This window comes from Pieris brassicae, chromosome 9 (genome assembly GCF_905147105.1).
Source record: "Pieris brassicae chromosome 9, ilPieBrab1.1, whole genome shotgun sequence".
NCBI classification, from domain to species: domain Eukaryota; kingdom Metazoa; phylum Arthropoda; class Insecta; order Lepidoptera; family Pieridae; genus Pieris; species Pieris brassicae.
Window position 1 is genome coordinate 5,778,751 of NC_059673.1, and position 21,840 is coordinate 5,800,590.

General features: G+C 32.3%; 1 protein-coding gene across 1 annotated transcript in view; it reads right to left on the bottom strand.

Annotated features, from left to right (window-relative positions):
* LOC123714682 overlaps positions 1-20,493 on the bottom strand; it is a 34,016-nt gene extending 13,523 nt beyond the window's left edge. Inside the window, exon 1 of the mRNA XM_045669048.1 lies at positions 20,272-20,493. The gene's annotated coding sequence lies outside the window, so the exon portion shown is untranslated. The remainder of the gene's footprint in view (positions 1-20,271) is intronic.
* Positions 20,494-21,840: the final 1,347 nt, after the last annotated feature.

Sequence of the window (21,840 nt, forward strand, 5' to 3'; positions counted from 1 at the left end):
AGTTAAACTAAAAGAAATAAAGAAGAATCAAAAGTTATGTGCTAGCTTACGTTACTATAACAATACAATGTTAAAGTTATTTTAAAGAAAAAATATTTATATTAACGGTAACCGCATATTCTGTATATATCCATAAATAAAAAGGAATCGCTAAATATGTAGTAGAAAACAAACATTCTCTATGGAGAAGTAAATGAAAATGCTCCATATGTTGGTTAGTTACTTAAATGGTAGGCTAAGTATAAAATATTAAGGCAAAACGAATTTCGCGGGGGAAATAATTAATAAATGCTAAAATCATAATCGAATACCAAAAAAATTGTTATCTAGCGCCCACGCGCTGTTCAACTACTAAACAGCGCGTGGGCGTTAACAAAAATCGGTTTTTTAGCTGTACGATTAAAACTAAATATAATTAAACAAATCGATTCTGTTCTATCTGATTAAAACAAAATAGTTTTAATGCAGTATATCATAAAGTTTTAATACAATATATCATATAGTTAAATAACAATATGATATAAAACTGCAATGTACCAGTCTTGTTCGAGTTCAAACAATAAGTAGCACACACAAATGACATCGTACAAAACACAGGAGACATCACAACGGCCTACTTCCACAACTGTCCTATCAAAACATTGCTTGAGGACGTCACTTACAAAAGAATCTTCATAATAACTTACTAAAAGTGGTTAGTTTTACTTTCAAACGAGATTGTCACGTTGCCTGATATTTGGCCTGACCCGATTACTTTGTGTTGCAACGAATTGTTAACATTATTCTAATTTAAGTTCATATAATTATTGTGAACTAAATCGACAACTAGATTAACGGGTATGTTATGTAACTAAAGTTGAATACAAACTGTTTTCATAGAAAATTTGGGTCAAAAAATTCACGCTAAAATAACGTAAATAAATACAAACAGAAGTAGGTTATTACGCTGCATTTGTTGGCTGTTATCAGAAGGAATCTCTATTGTTGTTGAACAAAACAACACTAAGAACGAATAAACCAATCCTTAGATTCATAAGCTCCCACTTCAATGGCGTAGTGAAAAATCTCAGTACATCTACGTTTGGGTGATGAAATATCACGTAATAACTTATAAAGAACAAAGTAAATACCGGAACGAGAGTTTGAAAGAAAAACATCGTAGAAGTTTAATAAATGTTCGAATAAATAAAGGTTTTGAATAGATTCCGAACATCGGTATCTCGGTGTGTGGTAAAACTTTGCTCGAAAAACGAAAAAACTTTCACGATATCAATAAGTGTTCTACGTCAGAATAGTTTACGAAAATATACACACGTAAAACTGTTGATAATATGATTTGCGATGTGCTCAAGGATGCGTTTGCGAGGTCGCGCGATCAAACCCTGGTTTATGAATAAATTTTTTTTTAATTACTAACCATTAAGCGGTCTATTTATATATAGAACGTGCGGCCAGTCTTTCTTAATCTTGTTTAAACGTCTTAAACCACAACTTCAGCGATATGTGTCATAAACTTTTAACTAAATTTAAGTTTTGTTTACCCAGGCAGAGACAAAAGGGATGTCTCTCCTTTCAGAAGACGTTTTGGCCAAAACTCACCGATATCCAGTTTGAGCATTTTGATAAACCAGCGAGGTCTGCATATAGAAGTTGTTCCCCTCATACTTTGATATCAATTTTCCTTTAGTTGTTTTTTTGAAGTGAAACTTCTTTATCGGTGTTAGAAAAAAAATTACCGTCACATTTTTGGGTTACGCGTTACATTTTTCCGATACGTGCCATCATTTTCTCGCCCCTACCACGGTTGATTCGAAGAGATTCGAAGCCATTAATAACAAAAACATATAATAACGATACTAATTATCAAGTTATAAGGTAAAATTAAATAATTGTATTCTTTGTATTCATGTCTATGATAATAAAAGCCTTTTGTTAAACTTTATCTAATTTTATTTTATTTAACCAATTTCTGTAGAGTTGCATATAGTAGATAATATTTTGAAAAATAAGGTCATAGAGATGTTTCACACCTTACGTGTGTACTAGTGGGTGGACGCACACATTTTTTTCGTTTCTTGTGTTTGTTATATTTGCCTATAAGTGCTTGTTGCATTAAATTCTGTATTTCAATGTACCAATGTATTAGTGCGTCGAGCCAACACTTGCTAACGCAAGTTATTGTAAATAAGAGATTGCTCATATATTAATGAAATAAATGTGACGCGTAACACCATAGAGGCTTGTAGCGCCAATTTGATGTGTTTAAATTATTTGTAGCTGATCTTAGTATCAAATATATAAAATTATCGTGTCACGGTGTTTGTAATTACAAACATTTCGCAGTAGTTTAATTAAAATTTTCATACTAAAAAGGTAGGCTAAGTAAATTCACATTAAGGAGAAACGAAGTTCGTGGGGGCAGCTAACATATTTACAGAAAAATGAATAGTAAAGAATAAATACTGTTAATAAATTTATTTCACCTCAGAAGCAAGCAAGAATAACGGAAATAAGTTTTGTATATAGAATGAAGTTACCTTACAAACAAAAAGTAATATCAGTTCTTATTCATCCGGAAAAACAAAATTTTCAAAGTTCGAAGTCATCGCCTTTTTTCAACGTTGCCGGAGAATATTTTCTCCTATGCACCTGACATAGTTTTCACTTTGTTTTCTCTTATACTCTACGGATTATTTATAATATACAATTATATATCCACATATATGTATAACGTATATAAAACTCTATGGGCAGTAATAAAAGATGTCAGTATCAAGCCCCAAAACCGTTAAATTGGACATAGCACACAGTTCTACTATCGTTGATTACATTTCTTAACGCAATTGTTAACCAGGCTTATGTGTGTTCTTCGTGAGGGCTATGACATACCGGTTTCTTCACGATCTATTCCTTTGCCGTACAAATGTTCATTGCGAATATAAACGTTATAACACGGCCGGCGCTTAAAGCTAAACCTCTGAGTTATCAACTGCAAGATACTGTTTTATAAAATAGATGTAATTTATTAGAAAAGAACTGTCATCCATTATAGCATTTATTAGAAGAGCTGTCAATGTTAAAATCTATAGATAGTGGAATAAAAGTTTAAATTTCATATATTCAATTAAACAACTCTTGTCTCTTAAGGATTACATTGAGGAATAATTGGACCCCATATAAAAAATAACCCCATTTAACCCATTAATAAAATTATTTTAATTACCAAAAAACTAACTGTACTGTTACAGTAATGTGATAATGTAATGTAAGATACATTAGCTTATCTACATTGATCGATAAATCAAACAATTAAGTATTATCTCCTTTCTGAAGAAAGAATTTATTTATCCCTCTATCTAATAGTGAGGGCCTCGCCCTGCAGCAACTTAGATACAAATTAAAGAAGGGAAGCCAAATTACAAGCAATTCGGACAGTATTACTTTATTATTGAATAGGGGTCATTAGATTTAGGCCGTAAAAGCCTCTATTAGCTGGACCGGACTAATTTTATCATTCAATTAAATAGATTAAGTCAATAAATCCCTTTTATTTTATAATTCACCGACTTCTGCGTATAATACATGGTGATAATCGATTTCTAGTGAAACAAAATTTTCGGGTTGGACGCTCAAAGTGCACAAACATTTAAACGGAACCTTACTACAATTAGGGTAAGAAGATATTGAATAAGTTTCAGTATATTATTTTATGTTTCTCGTAGCAATAAACATAACAGCGGTAGAAATTAAACCTACACAATGATTTGTAATAAAATCGAAACATGAATCATATTCGTATATTTCGAGATTTAGAATTTAGAATACTTTATATTGTGGTTGATTATATTGGAAATTTAATACTCCAACAAAATCCAATTTTTTCCTTTGATCTATTAAGCATACCAAATTAAAATGGATACACGCATTTACTACCTAATTGAACATATCTCTTTATATATTCTTTAAAATCAATATTTCATTTCAACAACAAGCTATCATAGACGAGGCTCTGCATTTTCCTTTTACTTATTTAAGTATAGCGCTAGTCTCCGCTAACATTCTTGAGTATTTCTATAAATTATTTCGTCTTAAAGTAGTTCATAGCACAGATTTTACATTCCAAGAAATAGCAATAGAAAATGTAAATTAAATTAAAGTGCTTTCTTGTACCATAGAAGAGAAAATCTTTTGTTATATCTCCACAATGGGTACTCAGTTTAAATTATTACATGATTTATGAAGAATTACAAATTGACAACGATTTATAAGTGAGAAGATTGTATACATTTTTATCCAATATAGTTTTGCGAAGAGCAATTCATTCGATTTAAAAGTTTAGTTACTAGATATTTAAATGGGTAAACTATATCCAAATCATGTTATTTGTCACTTTGACATATACGAGTAGATAGTTGTCGGCCATCTTGAAATAGAACATAAGTGTTACATTTGCATATTTATAAAAATTTATCGCTTTTGCACGATTTTATTTTCGTTCCATACAAATATTTAGTTTGATTTTTGGATGATATATACAATTTTCTTTTACATAGTAACTTCAGAGTATTAAGAATTATACAATTAAGTCTTCATTCATTTCGCCATCCGTAAATAAGCACTAACAAATTTTTGTAATTTTATTTATTCTGTGTTTGTATGATTATTCATATACATTAAATCTTTATAGAATGATTTAAAAATAAAAATTTAATTAAAAACATGTCAAATCTATCTATCTAATTTCTTGCGCTAGCAACATTATTTTTGCGTCTCTGTGACTTTATCCATTTGCACCTACACATGTAGTTTACAACTCCATAAATCTATTTTGTGTCTCATTACGCAGGATGCAAATTTTCATTCTAGGGTTCTACGTCTGTTTATGATCACAGACAGAAATGTATGTCACTTGCCACCTTTAGATTGCTACATCGATTTAGATATCTCAACACAGATTAAAAACCATAAAGATGTTTGTTTAAAATCTGTTAACTCACATCTATCTATAATTGTGATTGAATGTGAAGAAACTTCGGCGTATAAATAATTCAAGATGGATTAGATATGTGCATAATGGAAACTTGGGGCCATCAAGTTGAGATTGAGTCGTATAAATTGTAAGAAAGGAGTTAGACGTTTTCAATTGGTTTTCAGATAATTAACATAAAAAATTAACTTTTATCTTTCGAGCGATATCGCGCAAACCTAAGAAGTTTAATATGCTTATGGTAAAGCATTGTTTGCATTTTATTTGTGATTATTACCAACATCGGTATATGTAATAAATTCTAAAACAATTGGACTGATTTCCAAAATTCTTTTAAAATACTATATCTCACAATATCAATTATGTTTTTATTAATTTATAGAAGTCTTTAAGTGTATTTATATAGGTTTCATTCATATATTAAGCTACACTTAAACAGCAGTTAAAAAAATATTGATAGAAAATAGGTTGCCTAGAGTGCAATGGCTTGTTATCTGTCTGTGCTTGGCTAGTTCGTTGCCCACTAAGGGGATTATAGCACACGACGTATACTAAAGCGTTTTGCATAGTTACTCAGTAAATATTCACGTTAAAGGTATGAGAAACGCAACATAGAGTAGGTAACTTTAACAATTATCCTTCTTCAGGGGCAGCGTCATTTTATTGTTATCCTTTTGTGACTATTATCCGATTAACTTTACTAAGTATTCTCAACCAATAGGCTAATACTACTATATAGGCTATACTAGATCAGAATACTTACTTAAAACTGTCACATTGACAGTAAACAGTTGTCGGTCATCTTTTTTGGCCATTCGATACTAACAGAAGTATTTATAAGTAGATTTAAGGTATGAAGAAAGTATGCAAATTTTCAAAAGTTTAAAGATCATTTAAATACCAACAACGCGGATGTTACAATCTATAGATTTGTCTTTGTGGGCAAATTATCAAAGGAAAACATCAATACATAGATACCAATTTTTTTTCATAATTTCGAGATTTGTACTCGTTAAATGTACACTATTGTTATGATTACAATATATTCTTTTGTTAGTACCTATTTTATTTAGAATTGATATATTGTATGAGTGTGATTTTAATGTTTTATTAATATATCCGTACATAAAACGGTGTATAAAACAAAAACAATGTTGTATAACTAGACTAGTCTGAAATAAAGACTGCTCTTATGTGAATGTTCTCCGTAATAAAACCATGAGAAATAAACGTATCCGATAATCTTTCATAGACAATTTAATTAAAAGCCAAATTTATATAAACAAAGTAGTATCTATATACTTTTACGTTTTATATAAATCCCAATTCCCCTGGAAACCACCAGTTCCCAAGGGCGAAGTAAATATACATAGGAAAATCGGAAAGCAATAGAGTTCGTTAATTTGATAAAAGCTAGTATGAAAAAGACCCGGGGAGGCACAAATAGAGAACAGTCAATACAACTTCTTCCAATTTCCTGAAGCATAACGAAATTCTCGTTGGCACTGACTTTTATAGTTTCGATCGTTCGACTATAAAATGATGGAGATGTCGAACTTTGTTTATATACATCTTTTCTGAAACAATTTGTATCTGATCGAATTGGGTTCGACGAATCCAAATATTCAGAAGTCAAAGGTAGACAAAACAAATATAGAATTGTATATTTGTTATTTTGATTTATACGTCAATGTTTTAGTATTATATACTTGTTCATTCTTGTATTTTTTATTAAATTTTATTGAAAAAAATATTAACATTGTGTGTCTTCGTTATTAGAATTTTTTATATGTAATTGTGGGCAAACAAGCAGGAAGCTCGCCTGATGTTAAGTGATAACACTGACATTGCCAGAAGGCTCCCATGTACGTTATCGGCCTTATAAGAAATGGTATGCTCTTTTTGAAAGGATCCTAAGTCGTATTGGTTCGGAAATACTTCAGTAGGCAGCTGGTTCCAAGTGTGGTGCACGGCAACTGCAAACTGCCTTAAGAACCGCTCTGTTGTGGAAATACGATCATCGAGGTGATACGGATAGTATTTTGTATTCTGCCAAAACATCTGATGATGAAATTTAGCTTAAATTTAGATTCAACTTCTCTGTTCACTCGCCCTGGAAATGCAATGGAAGATGTAGAGAGACCCTACAACTCTAGACAACGCAAAGGGATTAATCCACTCAGAAAGTGACTGTTCGATGACGGTTCTAACCGATCTTCATTAAAGACGGCCATGTGGAAGGAGCTGGTACTGGGGAGATCCCGCCCAGAGATGAGAACAGTACCCCATGTGGGGCTGAATTGGCGTTTCATAGAGTTGCAAGCGGTGGTTCAGAGTGAAGTAGAATCTCGCCGTCCTGAGCACTCCAAGCTCCTTAGAGTGTAATTTAGCCTTTTCATTCAATGTGTTATTTTCTACCTTTAAATAGAAATACAAACCAACATATACAATATTTTGTTATGCTACTTCATAGAAACTATACTAGAAAAAACGTTGAAAATATTTATATTTCTACAATTTATCTCTCCATAAAAATCGCAAACGTCCTCAAAAGGAAAATTAAAAAAATACTCTAATTGGTCCAGCCGTCTTCAAGAGCCATTACATTAAGAGTATCACTCTATTATAGATATTATACACGAAGTAGTCTTTCATAACAGCATGATAAAATGTGAATCGATTTTGACATACGTTAGTCATACTTGGCGTTGTCTTGACTTACCTTACCCTAAAATCTCAGCAAACTGGGTCTAACAATAATAACGTTTCAGTGATTTGGCGATATCGGCAAATAGGATTACGTCACCAACTACAATTTATATTTTTTCTTTGTGTCTTCATTGCTGACGATATTATTAGTAAAAAACATAGCTAGTTTCTGCCTTTATTTAAGTTGTAAGCCATGCCATGCGATTTTCAATACACGATCATATGTTAATTGCGTACTTAGAAAGAAAAATCGAGGAAATATCACTGAGAATCGCGCACCTGTAACCGAGTTCCATTATCGGACGTCAAGGCAGAATACAAAGTACCATCCGTATCACCTCGACGTCCGTCGTTCCACAACTGAACGTTTTCTAAAACAATTTTGCCGCACACAACCACTATATGGAACCAGCTTCCATACTGAAGTATTTCCGAACCGATTCGACTTTCGACCAAGGGTCTTTCAAGAAATGAGCGTACCAATTCTTGAAAAGCCGGCAACGCACTTGCGATACTTCTGGCAATGTGAGTGCCCATGGGCGGCGGTATTACTTAACAACAGGTGAGCCTCCTGTTCGTTTGTCTCCTATTACATTTAAAAAAAAAACACCTGGCCTCTGTTCTTACACATGATGCAATTACTATTCAACGTATAAAAACATATCATTTTCATCATTGGGGTCCCATAATACTCCCGACGTCGCTGTTGTATTCAACAGCGACGTCGGCTTACCTACTTTAAATCAGTTATTAGATAACGTAATCTTTTGCCAATCAATAGCGAAGCTATTAAGCTTCTTCCAAGTAAGTGCCCTCAATCCTTGCTTTGACGGCAAATCGGTCAAGTAGATGCAGTAGTTTAGCTGTAAAATGTTCGTATAACAAGCAACTCTTAAGTAAATTAAAGTTAGAACAAACCGAGACTCACTGTTTCGCTGCGACTGCGGTAAGTAAATAAGTAAATTATTTCGACCGTAGTTGCAAATAGCATTTTGAAGTTCAATATTATTGTTATGTTTTCAAAGTTATAACTGAGAGGCAATGCTTTGTGTATATGATCGAATTGGCAACGGCATGGCAAGGCAGTTCTTAAATGTTAAGCGACAACGCAACACCGATACCGGATAAAATATTTGGTATTATCTTCATAACAGTAAAATATACAGTATTAACAATTTCTTAACCTACATAGTAATAATAAAAATAACTAAAAATAAAATTAAAACAAATTTAAAAGTTTGGTTCCTGTGACAGTAAAGAAAAAGTCAAAATCATAAAGTCATTCATTTAAGTACAATTTGTTCACTTATGCATGTCATTTTACGCCATCTACCTTATAGCGATATTAGTGTCCACACATTGTTATCATCTATACATTCTTGAACTGTTCTATCCATTTTTTATTAGGGTTTCCTTGATGTAAGGTTTAAACTTATGTAGCGGAAGTCTGATTACATGATCTGGAATTTTGTTATATATCTGTGTACATTTCCCCATAAATGAGCAGTAAAGTCTGAAAGCAGAAAACGCAAGTCTATTCTTACTTCTTGTGTTTAAATTGTGAGAGTCACTGCGCTTCAAAAATTTATTTATGTTTTATAAACGTTCATAATATTTTCATACACTTATGGGGTGGCAACTGTTAAAATACTACTTTCTTTAAATAATAAAAGTGTACCTTTAACGGTGGCAGCAGTTACCAGCGAGAAAATCACCAGCTCTGGCTCAGCTTAAATCGTTAATTAGCGTCTCTGCACTTGAACCCCACGGCCCAAGAGTCGTTATACAGATATTTATTTATGGTACGTCATTCGGTAATCTTACATCATTCATCGGGGCGCCATTGTAACTCGATCGGTGATCCATTAAATTTTAACCCTACTTTAGATCGACTCGTTTTATCTTTGAACTATCAGGGTAACATAACAAAAGACGGGATACACTACCCGTTAACGCATAGATTGCTAGGAAACATTGGAAACTTATTTGAATAATCAAAAGCAACTCGTCCATTCATAGTCACGCTTACTTAGCCAATGATAAACAAACGAAACGCGCTATCTTTTGTTTTTCTCTCACATGGTATGGAAACCAAAGGGACGGCTTAAGAATTGTAGAAACTTAGTGAATATTTATGAATAAGCAAACCTGTTAATTGGATAATATACCTTAATCGTACAAAAAAGATTAGTTTCTTCGTCTTTTCTTCAAAGTCAATTTGTGAATTTTGAATTTCTACGGTATTGCGAGTAACTTGTTATGTATCTAATTGTATCTATGGTAAAAATTTGTTAAGAGGAGGAGGAGTTAAACTTACATACATTGTTTTAATCCGGCATGCAAATTTCTCTAAAATATAAAATTCTCGTGTCACAATGTTTGTTTCCATACTCCTTCGAAACGGCTCAACCGATACTTATGATTTTTTTATGCATATTCAGTACATATGAGAATCGGGTACTATCTATCTTTCAAACCCCTAAGTAATAAGGAGTGTTCACCCCAAATTTTATTCATTACTTTTTAGAAGAAAACTAATGTTTTTATTTTTTATGATACAGCATACATAAGTACAACAACCCTTAATTGTCACCCCTCTACCATCAATCCCTATTTTTTATTACAGTAGATAGGCTATTTTAATTAAACAAAAAAAAATGTTTCCTGGAAATAATATACATGGCAAAACGACGTTTGCTGGGTCTGCTAGTGTCATATAATAAAAACATTAACATAATGTCATAATAATAAGTTAAGTTATGTATTTGAAATCAAACTTATGGTCTAATAACTCACCCAGGTTATAAAGGCACCTTTAAAAAATTTATCATCATCCCCTTGAAAGAATTACACGATAGTTATCTGTAACTACTAGGAAGGTGATTAAATAGTTTGAAAGCTATGGCGAAACATATTGTTTAATACATCGCGGTACAGCATGCAGGGTCCTTGTTGAATCCCTCAGTATATACCAGTTAATTGTCAGTTCTTCTCTTCCGTTCTACGCCCTTGATTTGAGAAGTTGCAGTAAATGTAAAATTAGAAGCATTTCATATACAATTCTTTTTTTGTCGTTCATAAGTGTACATCTTGTTACATATACGAATAAATTATCTTGATTTTTTTAAAATGTTTTGAACAATTTTGGTTTCTTTTTTACAGTCATAAGGATATATAAACTTGGTACCGTCAAGATACCGAGTTGGGAAAAAAATAATGTACAGCTTACGAGAGGTAAGCCCATAATAGCCCTAATACATTTTTTCTGAGTAATAAAATTTTTATTCACATCTACCGAATTTCCCCATAAAAGGATACCATAGCGCAGAACTGTATCGATATGTTCCACAAAAACCTTAATGAAAGAGAAAGCTGCTTCGATAGTATTTTTACCTATTTGAAAAAAGTACTGTTCATCATTTGTTGCACTGAATTTGCCTAAAAAAGAACTTAACCTATTGTGCAAGTTTTTCCAGCACTTTAGTTAAAGTTGGCTTTTTTCTTACAGAACAAGAGGCAAACGGGCAGGAGGCTCACTTAATGTTAAGTGATACCGCCCATGAACACTCTCAATGCCTGAGGGCACGCGAGTGAGTTGCTGGTTTTTTAAGAATTGGTACGCTCTTTTCTTGAAGGAGCCTAAGTCGAATTGGTTCGGAAATACTTCCGTGGGCAGCTGGTTCCACATAGCGGTGGTGCGCGGCAAAAATTGCCTTGAAAAACACTCAGTCGTGTAACGGCGGACGTCGAGGTGATACGGGTGGAACTTTGTATTCTGCCTCGACATCCGATGATGAAACTCAACTGCAGGTATTAAAAGGTATTTTTAAAGTCAAAAGAATAATATTTAAATGTTATAACATCAAAATACTTTTTTTAATTATAATTTCATCTTTGGGATACCTGACCTTACGTAAAAAGATTGCATGCGATAAACCAGTTTATGTGCGCAAAACAAATAAAGAAACGCAAAATTTTCCTCGTTTTGTGGCTTTATTATATTTAAGCCATTTACACTCGGGGCGAGGCTCTAAGTGGAGTGTTGAAAAACTTAGATTAAAACTTCGTCACATTGTTCTGTAATTCTGTCGTTCTATTTATTCTTAAAAATTACTGTGAACGAACCATTTCTTTAAAGATGTTTTTACTAAACAAACTTGCCAAAGTATATTATTACGATTTTTTTAGTTTTTACTTTTATTGATAAACAATTTTACCAAAAAAGGGATGTAGAGAGTTCTTTTCAAAAATTCAGCAGCTAAACTTTTAAAATTTCGATATTTATAGAAGCTATATAGATAGATAGCTGGAAGAAGTTATTAATAACAGTTTTATTCACCTTAATAAAAATTATAAGACCAGTGTCTGTATAGTGTTTTAAGTGTGCTGCGATCGTATCACGGCTGTGCACTAATATATATATATTTTTTTTATACCACTTACTAATACACACTACAGTACAGGAAAACCGGCATCATGTCCAAATATCGACGACATGTGTCAAACAGAATCACTTACTTGTCTATGAAATAAAAATGATCAAAGAAACGGATGCAAACTGCAATCAAAACCCATATAGGTCACATATACTGCATTATTAATATTAATTAAGTGTACTAAGACTAGTCTTTTGAAGAAATTGCATGACTTAATCAATTTAAAAAAATCCAGTTTCTGTACTATTTTCAAATTTTTCACCTTTAATTGATGTATAGGATGTTATAGGATGCAGGGCAGGAGGCTCACCTGACTTTAAGTGATACCGCCGCTCATGGACACTCACACTGCTAAGAGGCCGGGAAGCGCGCTGCCGGCCTTTTAAGAATTGGTACGAACTTAAAGGACCCTATCTCGAATTGGTTTGGATTTACTTCAGTGGGCAGCTGGTTCCACATTGTGATGGTGCGTGGCATAAATTGCTTTATCGCTCAGTCATGGAACGACGGACGTCAAGGTGATACGGATTGTATGATTTAAGATGTCCATTTTAAAAACGGTTTTGTCGAATATGTTAGATTATGTTTTAAATAATGTATATATCGGATATAAATAATTACCAATTAGCAATGTTAATTCACATAAATTCATTACACGTTTTGGTAAGTGAACTGCACTAACAATGTTATTGGAAATATAATTAAATAGTATTCGAAATGCGATGTATAAATCGTTAAGATAAATACTTGGTAACAGTTGAACAAACTCAACTACCAATCCGGTCGCAGAAATCCTACGTGTATTGTGCATTGCCGATGTATTGTTAATAATTTCCCATTCAATGTTTATTTTATTAATCTCTCGAAGGAAATCTGTTCGCGGAATTTTCACAACGTTTCACAGGAAATGGTATAAGATTGAATTATTATGGTATTCATTTATTTAATATTTATATAACAATTGATTATGCGCTATTAGTTGTTAATTACGAACTAGTACGTCTCTCCTGTTCACATACATATTATTGCTTTGAAAAAAATATCATTGTTCTTTCCAAGTAGACATTTCTGTTAAAAACTTTAATTATACATAAAATAAAATCAATGATAGTAAAATGGCGAATTTTGTAGCTGTAAAAAATGTATTAAATACAAAATTTACGAAACAAAAATATGTTGGCCTAAACTAAATGCTCTGCTGATATCTCCCTGGACGGATATCTTGAACGTTACTGTTAAGACACAGTAAATCAAATTGCTTTTATGAGAAGATATTTTTTTATATTGTTAATGATATAGGATTAAACATTAAATCATGTCAATAAATTGTAGTTATAAATTAAGAATAAATCACAAAAAAGGAACATAATTATGATCTTTGTAATGACGTTCCATTTACAATTTGAATTTCCCGCCCAGATTGACAATTGTCAGACCATTCATCTGACAAAACACTGAAAGAGCTTTGTAAATAATAATAAAATCATTGTTATTTATCTAAAAAATGATGTAAATATACTTCGACTGTTCTAAATTTAAAAAATAAAGAGGATAATTTGCTAAAATTGAATTAAAATATGTATACTATTTATTTCCAAGCCAATGTTGCAAATGAATCTCCGTGTCTTATGGTTCTAAGAGTTAGACGTTTGTATGTTAGTATGTTCTGTAATACATACGAGTATATCTAAATTACAGCGCAACTCACACCAGTTAATAAGGTATTTGAGAAAGCACAAGAGAGTGCAATTCCATTTTAGGTTCCGCTTTAATGTATGGTTGAATTGAAACTTAATTCAAATCTTGACTATGAAGTCGCCAAATTTGCAACATTGAGCTAAATAATTCAAATCAAATATTTTAAAATAAAATAAAAATTGTTCAGAGAGGGAATCGAATTAACGCATAAACACCATAGAGTAATGTAATAAGACCACATTAAAGCAATCAGAGATATATTTTAAGCTTTAATACGTAAACCACAGACAATATGATAGGCTATACAACAGCTACTACAAACGAGATTTCATCTGTGCTAAAACCCACTTTCGTGGGTCCTGAAATGTGAGGCAATTACGGGAACTAAGCAAATAGGAAAATCCCTGTCTTACAAACGAAATAAAATGAATTCGCACTGCGCTAAATGTACGTATTTCCTTTCATTTATCTGTGATTGGAACGATTCTATTTAGCCACACAGTTTAATTGAATGGTGTATATGAGAAAATTCATTGATTTGTGTAGCTAAAGTGTAATATATAATTATCATTATCCGTAGTTATATATAATAAGGTTAATTTTTTGAGTTTGATCGTACGTATAAAACGAAATGCTTATTATAATTTTTTGTCATCCGTTTTACGATTGATTGAAGAACTGGCAATGACTGTAAATTTAGAATTTTGAGGTCAATAAATCAAAAATTATGTTACCTATTATATAAATGATATTATGTGTATACCTGTTTCTATACGAACAAAGTGAGTATAATTAGAACAGACCACAGGTAGTACATTTATTTCAATCAGCGGTTATTATAAAAAACAAATTAACAACAATTCTGTTAGCAAAGTGACACGACGGGCATAACGACAAAACGGTATTTGAGATATGGTACGTTTAATAATGTTTATTCTCCTATTACAGGTCATACGTATGATATAATACAATGCACCTGTACATGGCAGGTGTGCAATTTAATTTGAACTTTGCTTAGACGAAATTTAATTTCTCATTCATTTTACGTATTTCTGTATACGAAACGGTGTTATGTAGACAATATGATAGAATTTTCATCATTATTATACACCCGTAAACATTACATTGTTTGTAGTCGGAGATGTTCCTTTGACGAAATATAAAGATATAGCATCGTGTCATTTATCTCCAGACTTGGTAGTTGTGAGAACTGCATTGTGAGGACTCAAGCTGGGATGAATGCGTAAATCAATTTTGGCCATTAAAGTTTTCTGTTTTTACTAAAAAAAATTTAATCCATACATAAAATACATTGATCCATGCGGTAGGGTAGGTTGTATCATGTTTAAAATTTGAGAGAGGGAAAGCAGTACATAGTTAAAAGTGCGATTTGTTCGTTGCTCTGTGGTTCATCAATAGCGTTCTTTATACATGATTCACCCTGATACTATGTGTTTGCGTGTTGTTCTAAACTAATGTAAGTGCATGCTTCACACATGCTATTTCAATGCGCTTTACTGATAAAAGTGTTTTTTTAAACGTTTGGTTTTCTTGTTTATTTATTCATTATTTTTTATTTAATGAACTGAACATGAATTCATTCATTCCTGTTTATTTATTCATTATTTTTTATTTAATGAACTGAACATTTTAATGAATAAACATTATTTGATGAGCATGATGTAATGGTTCCAAATATTTTGTTGAACAACCTTGCTATTTAAAAGATTGACGGAGAGTTTGATTTGACCTTGATTTGAGAACTGGCTGAAAATGGAAATTAAGAATCATATTTTTTCTAAACTGACGTTCATAAGTTACCTAGACAAATAAATTATATTTTATTTGATTTGAAATAACACTTGCTGCTAAGTTTAACATAATATATTACTTATAATAATAATAATCAATGGCGCTACAACCTTTTTAGGTCTGGGCCTCAGATTTCTGTATCTGTTTCATGATCGTTTGTGAATTGAATAGGCAAGTAGGTGATCAGCCTTCCGTGCCTGACACACATCTTCGACTTTTTGGGTCTAAGGCAAGCCGGTTTCCTCAAGATGTTTTCCTTCACTGTTCGAGCTAATATTAAATGCGTACATAGTAAGACAATCCATTGGTGCACAGCCGGGGATGGAACCTACAACCTTAGGGATGAGAGTCGCACGCCGAAGCCACTAGGCCAACTGTTATATACACTTATAGGCAACAATATCCCACTTGCCTTAAAAGATACATAAATCTGCCAAGTCTTGGAACAAATGCTGATCTAGGGGTGGGGTCCGAAGGGTTCCTTCCTTCCGATGAAAAACTTAATCAAAAATACATTACGTTTTACCAATTTTGCCCTCCGCCTCCTCCACCCGTGTGATGCAAGCGCTAGATATTAATAAGCAGACTTCAGTGTCATGCGAATACAATTAAGGCCATATTATTTCAAAAATACATTGCAGTCTCAAAATAAACCTCAAAGGAAATATTCATTTGTGATTACATCTCTATATTTCCACATACGAGCCCGAGGTGAGCGTGTAATTGACTGTCATGAAACAGTCGGGATACATGTGGTGACATATTTGTGTGATAGAAATAACTCATAATAATTATTGTACAGAGCTTTTCTAAGGATTGTATCCAAAACGTATCAAATCTCAAGTCACGGGCTTATTTGAATTAACCATTTCAATTTAATGTTGACTTTCTAAAACGTATGAAGTCAACTTGTATTTAATTCACGTTTGAACGGCTTTTGGATTTATAATCGTCAATTGAAATTTTGCCAATTAAGCCGACTTCAATCGAGTTATTTTTTGATATTCCACACAAAATTCATACCAATTAGCAGTATTTTGACTGGGCATAAGAAATATGAATCCTGCGATTAAGTCACGTGAGAAAGGCTTAACGTTGCCTACCAGCTATAAATAACTAAATGTTGTTAGACGTTATCATGCACACAAAAACTTATTAGACCAATGTACATAGGAGTCAAAGTGGGACTCGGCAAATTCTGGTGTACCATTGCGTTACTACCGGAGAGTTAAAATCGTCGACATTCTATATGGCAACAATTATATTTATTATCACGGTAATTTCAAGTATTTAACTAAATACATTTTACCAAATTCAAGCCCGTACGAATCAGGTTATCTATCTGCAAAAGTAGCAGTAACACAGCCTTTTTATATCCGTAGTCTACTTAAATCTTTACATCATCTAAGTGTTTATCTTTGTAATAAATCCTTTAAATAATTTGAATAATCGTTAAAGCAGATTATAACGTTGCTTGGTATAGAAAATATACCAAGCAAAATTATAATAGACGTACTGAAATGAAAATCATTTAAATAAACTTCTTTAAAGTTATATTCGTAATTCGATATTTCAAGTGCTTTGAACATACCGTCAGGGAGATACTCTAGATCATGTTTATTTAATATTACGTAAAAACGATACGAATTTCACTCGCTATTTTCACGATTATTCTTAAGTTTTCCCGCATTTTGGAGCAATTAAACCTCTAAAATGTATGAAAGGAACAAAAACAAAACTGTAATTAAATGCAGTTCGTACCAGTAGATGGCGTGTTGCGGTTTACATCAAAGATTTCTTGTTGCACTGCAACGTCGTGTCGGAAACAACAAATGATAAATTATTATTACGCTGTTCTATGCAACATGTATAAAATATCACACTCACTCTAGCCACGGGTTTTACAATTAATTATGCATCTCTTTGATTGATCAATTATCGCTATAGGCTCAAATCAAATTTAATTTATATAGATTAATATACTAATGAACCACAAAAAGATTTAGTTCTTAAGGCCTCAATATGGATGACAAGAAATGGCAAAAAATTCTGCGTCAATCTTTTAAATCGCTATGTTTTTTGATTTACCAAATATCTGTTAAACTTGTCATAGTCTCTTAATCAATTACCTATAAATATTCGTTTAGCTTCTGGGGCTTTCACACATCTATTGATTGTTCTATGATATACGGAATCATTAAAAGGAAATGATCCTACGTGTATTGTATCACTGTTGTATGTACTATTTTTACTTTATTTATATTTTATGTTAGTTTAAGCCTTAAATTATTTCCCCATCCACTAATATCCAGTTATCCTAACAGTTAGTATGTATCAGGAGCCCTCTCCGGTAAAGGCCTCCTCCAAGGCTTGCCATCTTTCTCTATCTCCATCCATTGAGGACCTAAGATTTTTTTGATATCATCATCCCATCGAGCGTAAGGTCTGCCTCTGTACCGTTTGCGTAGTCGGCCTCTCCATGTAGTTACTACTTTCGTCCACCTGTGATCTGTAAGGCGTGCTACATGACGCTGATGACTACTATTTTTACTTATATATCAATTATATAAGTACAACACTTTTAGGCTACGACTTTAGAGCTATAAGTGACAATAAAACATTAAATGGCAACTTGTGTTTCAAATTATATATATATATATATATATGTATATATTATGTACCCAACCAATTAATCAACTCACGGCTTATGTTGGATCATACTGATTTTTTTATCTAAATAACACCACAAAGAGATTCAATTATGTCGTTTAACGTTGAATGCCACGTAAAAAGAAATTAAACGGCTTTGACTGAATGTAATTGGTAAATTGGATGAAAGATTTCTAGCTACTTTGCTTCGCGGTAAGACCCCCTAACCCCCTACACCCACGGTCTAAAGATAAACAACATATTAACCCTTATTCATAAAATCTAAGTCGTGGTCAGTAGTCACATCTACCAAATTCACTGTTCCAATTTATATCTGTCTCATTCAATGAAACTGGGTATAGATAAGGGTAAAAGGTATTTATGAAATATAATATAAAGTCCCCAAAACCCCATGTGGAATTTTAAGTATTTTGATCCTATAGGCAAATGGCGATCAGATGTTTGTGCCTGAAGCATGCTGTTGATTTTCCGAAGATAAGTTGGTTTCCGTACTATGTTGTCATCCACCGCATGCGCAACTATTAATAGAATAAAACATTGGTTTTCAGCCGGGGTTCAAACGCGACCCCAAGGCGCTATTAATAAGACTGGACGTGGGAATGAATAAGGAAATTAATCTGTAATTTCATGTTGATAAAATTTCCAGAAGGTATAATGCGACCAAACCAATTTTCTTTTTATTCGTAATTGAAAAATCATGTAAAGTAGATGAGGAAATAAGGCTTCTATTATTATATTGAAAATTTGTATGAGGTCGCCTCAATATCAATTTAATTAGGATTAACAAGACTGTTTCCTTATAATTATTTTTTTTAATACGTTAAACTTTTATAAGTACCAGCTGCCCACTGAAGTATATTCGAACCAATTCGACTTAGGGTCAAGAAAAGAACGTAGCATTTCCTAAAAGGCCGTCAACGCACACGCGATTTCTCTGACATTGAGAGTGGCAATGGGCGGTATCACTTAACATCAGATGAGGATGTCCGTTTGCCCCAATAAAAAAAACTTGCTCGAGTCTTGTCTCACAAAAACCAGTTCTACGAATATTTTAGGTGTATTATAAATTATATTCCATAATCTAAAGAATTCAAATATACTTATATCATAACATACGGCACGCGCCAATCAAAGCTTCTTAATAGGTATAGATCCGAAAATCCCGCTGAAGCGCTACGCGATTTCATTTTCCTCACGTTTCAAAAAGGTAATATAAATTTCTGTTACATATCAAGTAGTTTTAATAAAGTCTCAACTCCTATAGCTTTACTGACAATTTGCGCTTGACGTCTCCGTATATTGAACGAACCATTTTCATAGGAAATTGGAATTTTCAACGTTAATATTTCATTACTTTCTATACAGATATTAAGGTTTGCATGTGCGAAAAACTATCATTAAGTAAGAACTCTTATCTATTATTACTAGTTCAAAAAAAATGTTACTTGAAAAATATCCACGAATAGAAAAACGCTACGTACTAATGTTGTCAAGCTCATAGAATTAGGTCAAATAATTGTTTCAAATATAGAAATCGCTTTTGTGGTCAATTTAAAAAATCCTAACATGACTAAAATGAAGCCATTTTAACAAAACCTCGAATTATATCGTATAAAAACAAAATGTGTATAGCCATTTATAAATTGATTTAACACAAAATCAGACTAGAAATTAAAGAAGCTTTTGTATCAACAAGAGCGGAGATTTATTTCTTTGTAATAAAATACTTAAATTCATTTAAAATAATCGAACTGTAACCTGAGAATTCAAAAACTAATGCTATTTTTTGGTGTCAAAATATTTTAACAGTTTTCACTTTCATAATTTTCGAATGTGGAAGCGAATATGAAATTTTGGAATAACTTAACATACATTATACTGCAGCCGAGTGCGCACAGAAACATCAAATAATAATTTTCAATATTAAAATTAAATTAAAAATTAAGTGGCACTTCCTACCTCGCAAATGTTTATACTCGCAAACCACTCCGGCATCATTCCCGCCGAGTTTAAGTCAATGATTTTCCTTCACAATAAATTAATTTCACTCGAAAAAAATTATCACTACACTTTCAACAGTTATAATAAAAATTTAATTAATTTTTTATCACTTACTTAGTAAATGTAGATTTATAACTAACGTATACAAATAAATACATGAAAAAAAACACGTCAGATAGTAGTCGTTGCTAGCGGCGACTGAATGAGAGACCGCCCAAAGTAACGAAGCCTGACGAAAGGTTACGAACGTAGCCGAACGTACACGATTTTAGAGAGAATGAAGTGGTAAGTTTTTACGAGAAAACGTTTCGTAGTCAAATGTAAAAAATATTCAACGCCTACTGTTCATTTTGTATTAATTACAATTATATATTTGTTATATCTGATGGGAATTCATTAAAAAATCCAAAGTTTTAAAGCAAGTCTCTCTTGTCTTAAAGGCAAGTCAGTCAGCTTTGTACACGTTGATTTTTGTATTATTCACAATCCAGACTTGTTGTTTAGTACGTTAATATTAGATTACATACGCAGGTTTATACATATTATTGGTCTCTTCGAAAGAGTACTAGGCACCATTCCAGAGGAACGCCCGTTTATTATAAACCCAAATGCAATATTTGGATTTTTTTATGTCACACACCAGTTTTACATAAAACATGAGTAATCATAATGTTGATTATAAACACATATTTCTCACCTTTAATAAAAGTCTATAGAACAATGATAGCTGATACAGTATATTGAAGATAAAGCCTTCAATTTTAAAGGCATATTGCAGTACAGAAGCGCAATAAAATCGGGATCTACGGTTATGAGTTCTCTTGAAAAGAACAACAATGGCTTTATATCTCGCGGATTATATTGTACTAGTAGACGCCTGTAGGTTCGTCTAAAAACCTCACGCAAGATTATATCTTAAAGAGGTTAATTCAGCCGTAAAAATTGCTAAAAATGTCAAGTAGTCTAAGGCAAATATTTGAGAAATAATACGAAATTTAGTATAGTATTAAAAATTTGCTCAATTTTCCCGAATGTTTTATTAAAGCTAAATTCAATATTAGTAGTATAATAAAAGTTATAGTATTTATTTATACATTTACAACATATATGCCAAACAATCATTATAATATTCAGTCTACCTAAAATTACTAATAAATTGTATTTTTACTAAATTTTCTAAGTAAATAAAACCTCCTACATCTCTCAGTTTCCCGAAACCTGTAACAACAAACAAACAATCCAGTTCTGGTGCAGAACTGAGGAAATCGTTAAGCAGTGACATAAGTGGAACTGGTGTCTGCTGGCGGAGTACAGTTCATGATCTCCACTAATATAATAATTTAAAAAATATATATATTTAAATTCTTTATCTGGTGGAACAATAGTTTTGTATAAAAGTATAGTATATTTAAAATAGGAATAAAAAAATGTTTGGGGTTAAGAGTAGCATAATTATCACTAGGCCAACACTGCTCCCAATTCCAACAATTGTATGCAATAAAAATGTTATTGAGAACATAGTTAATA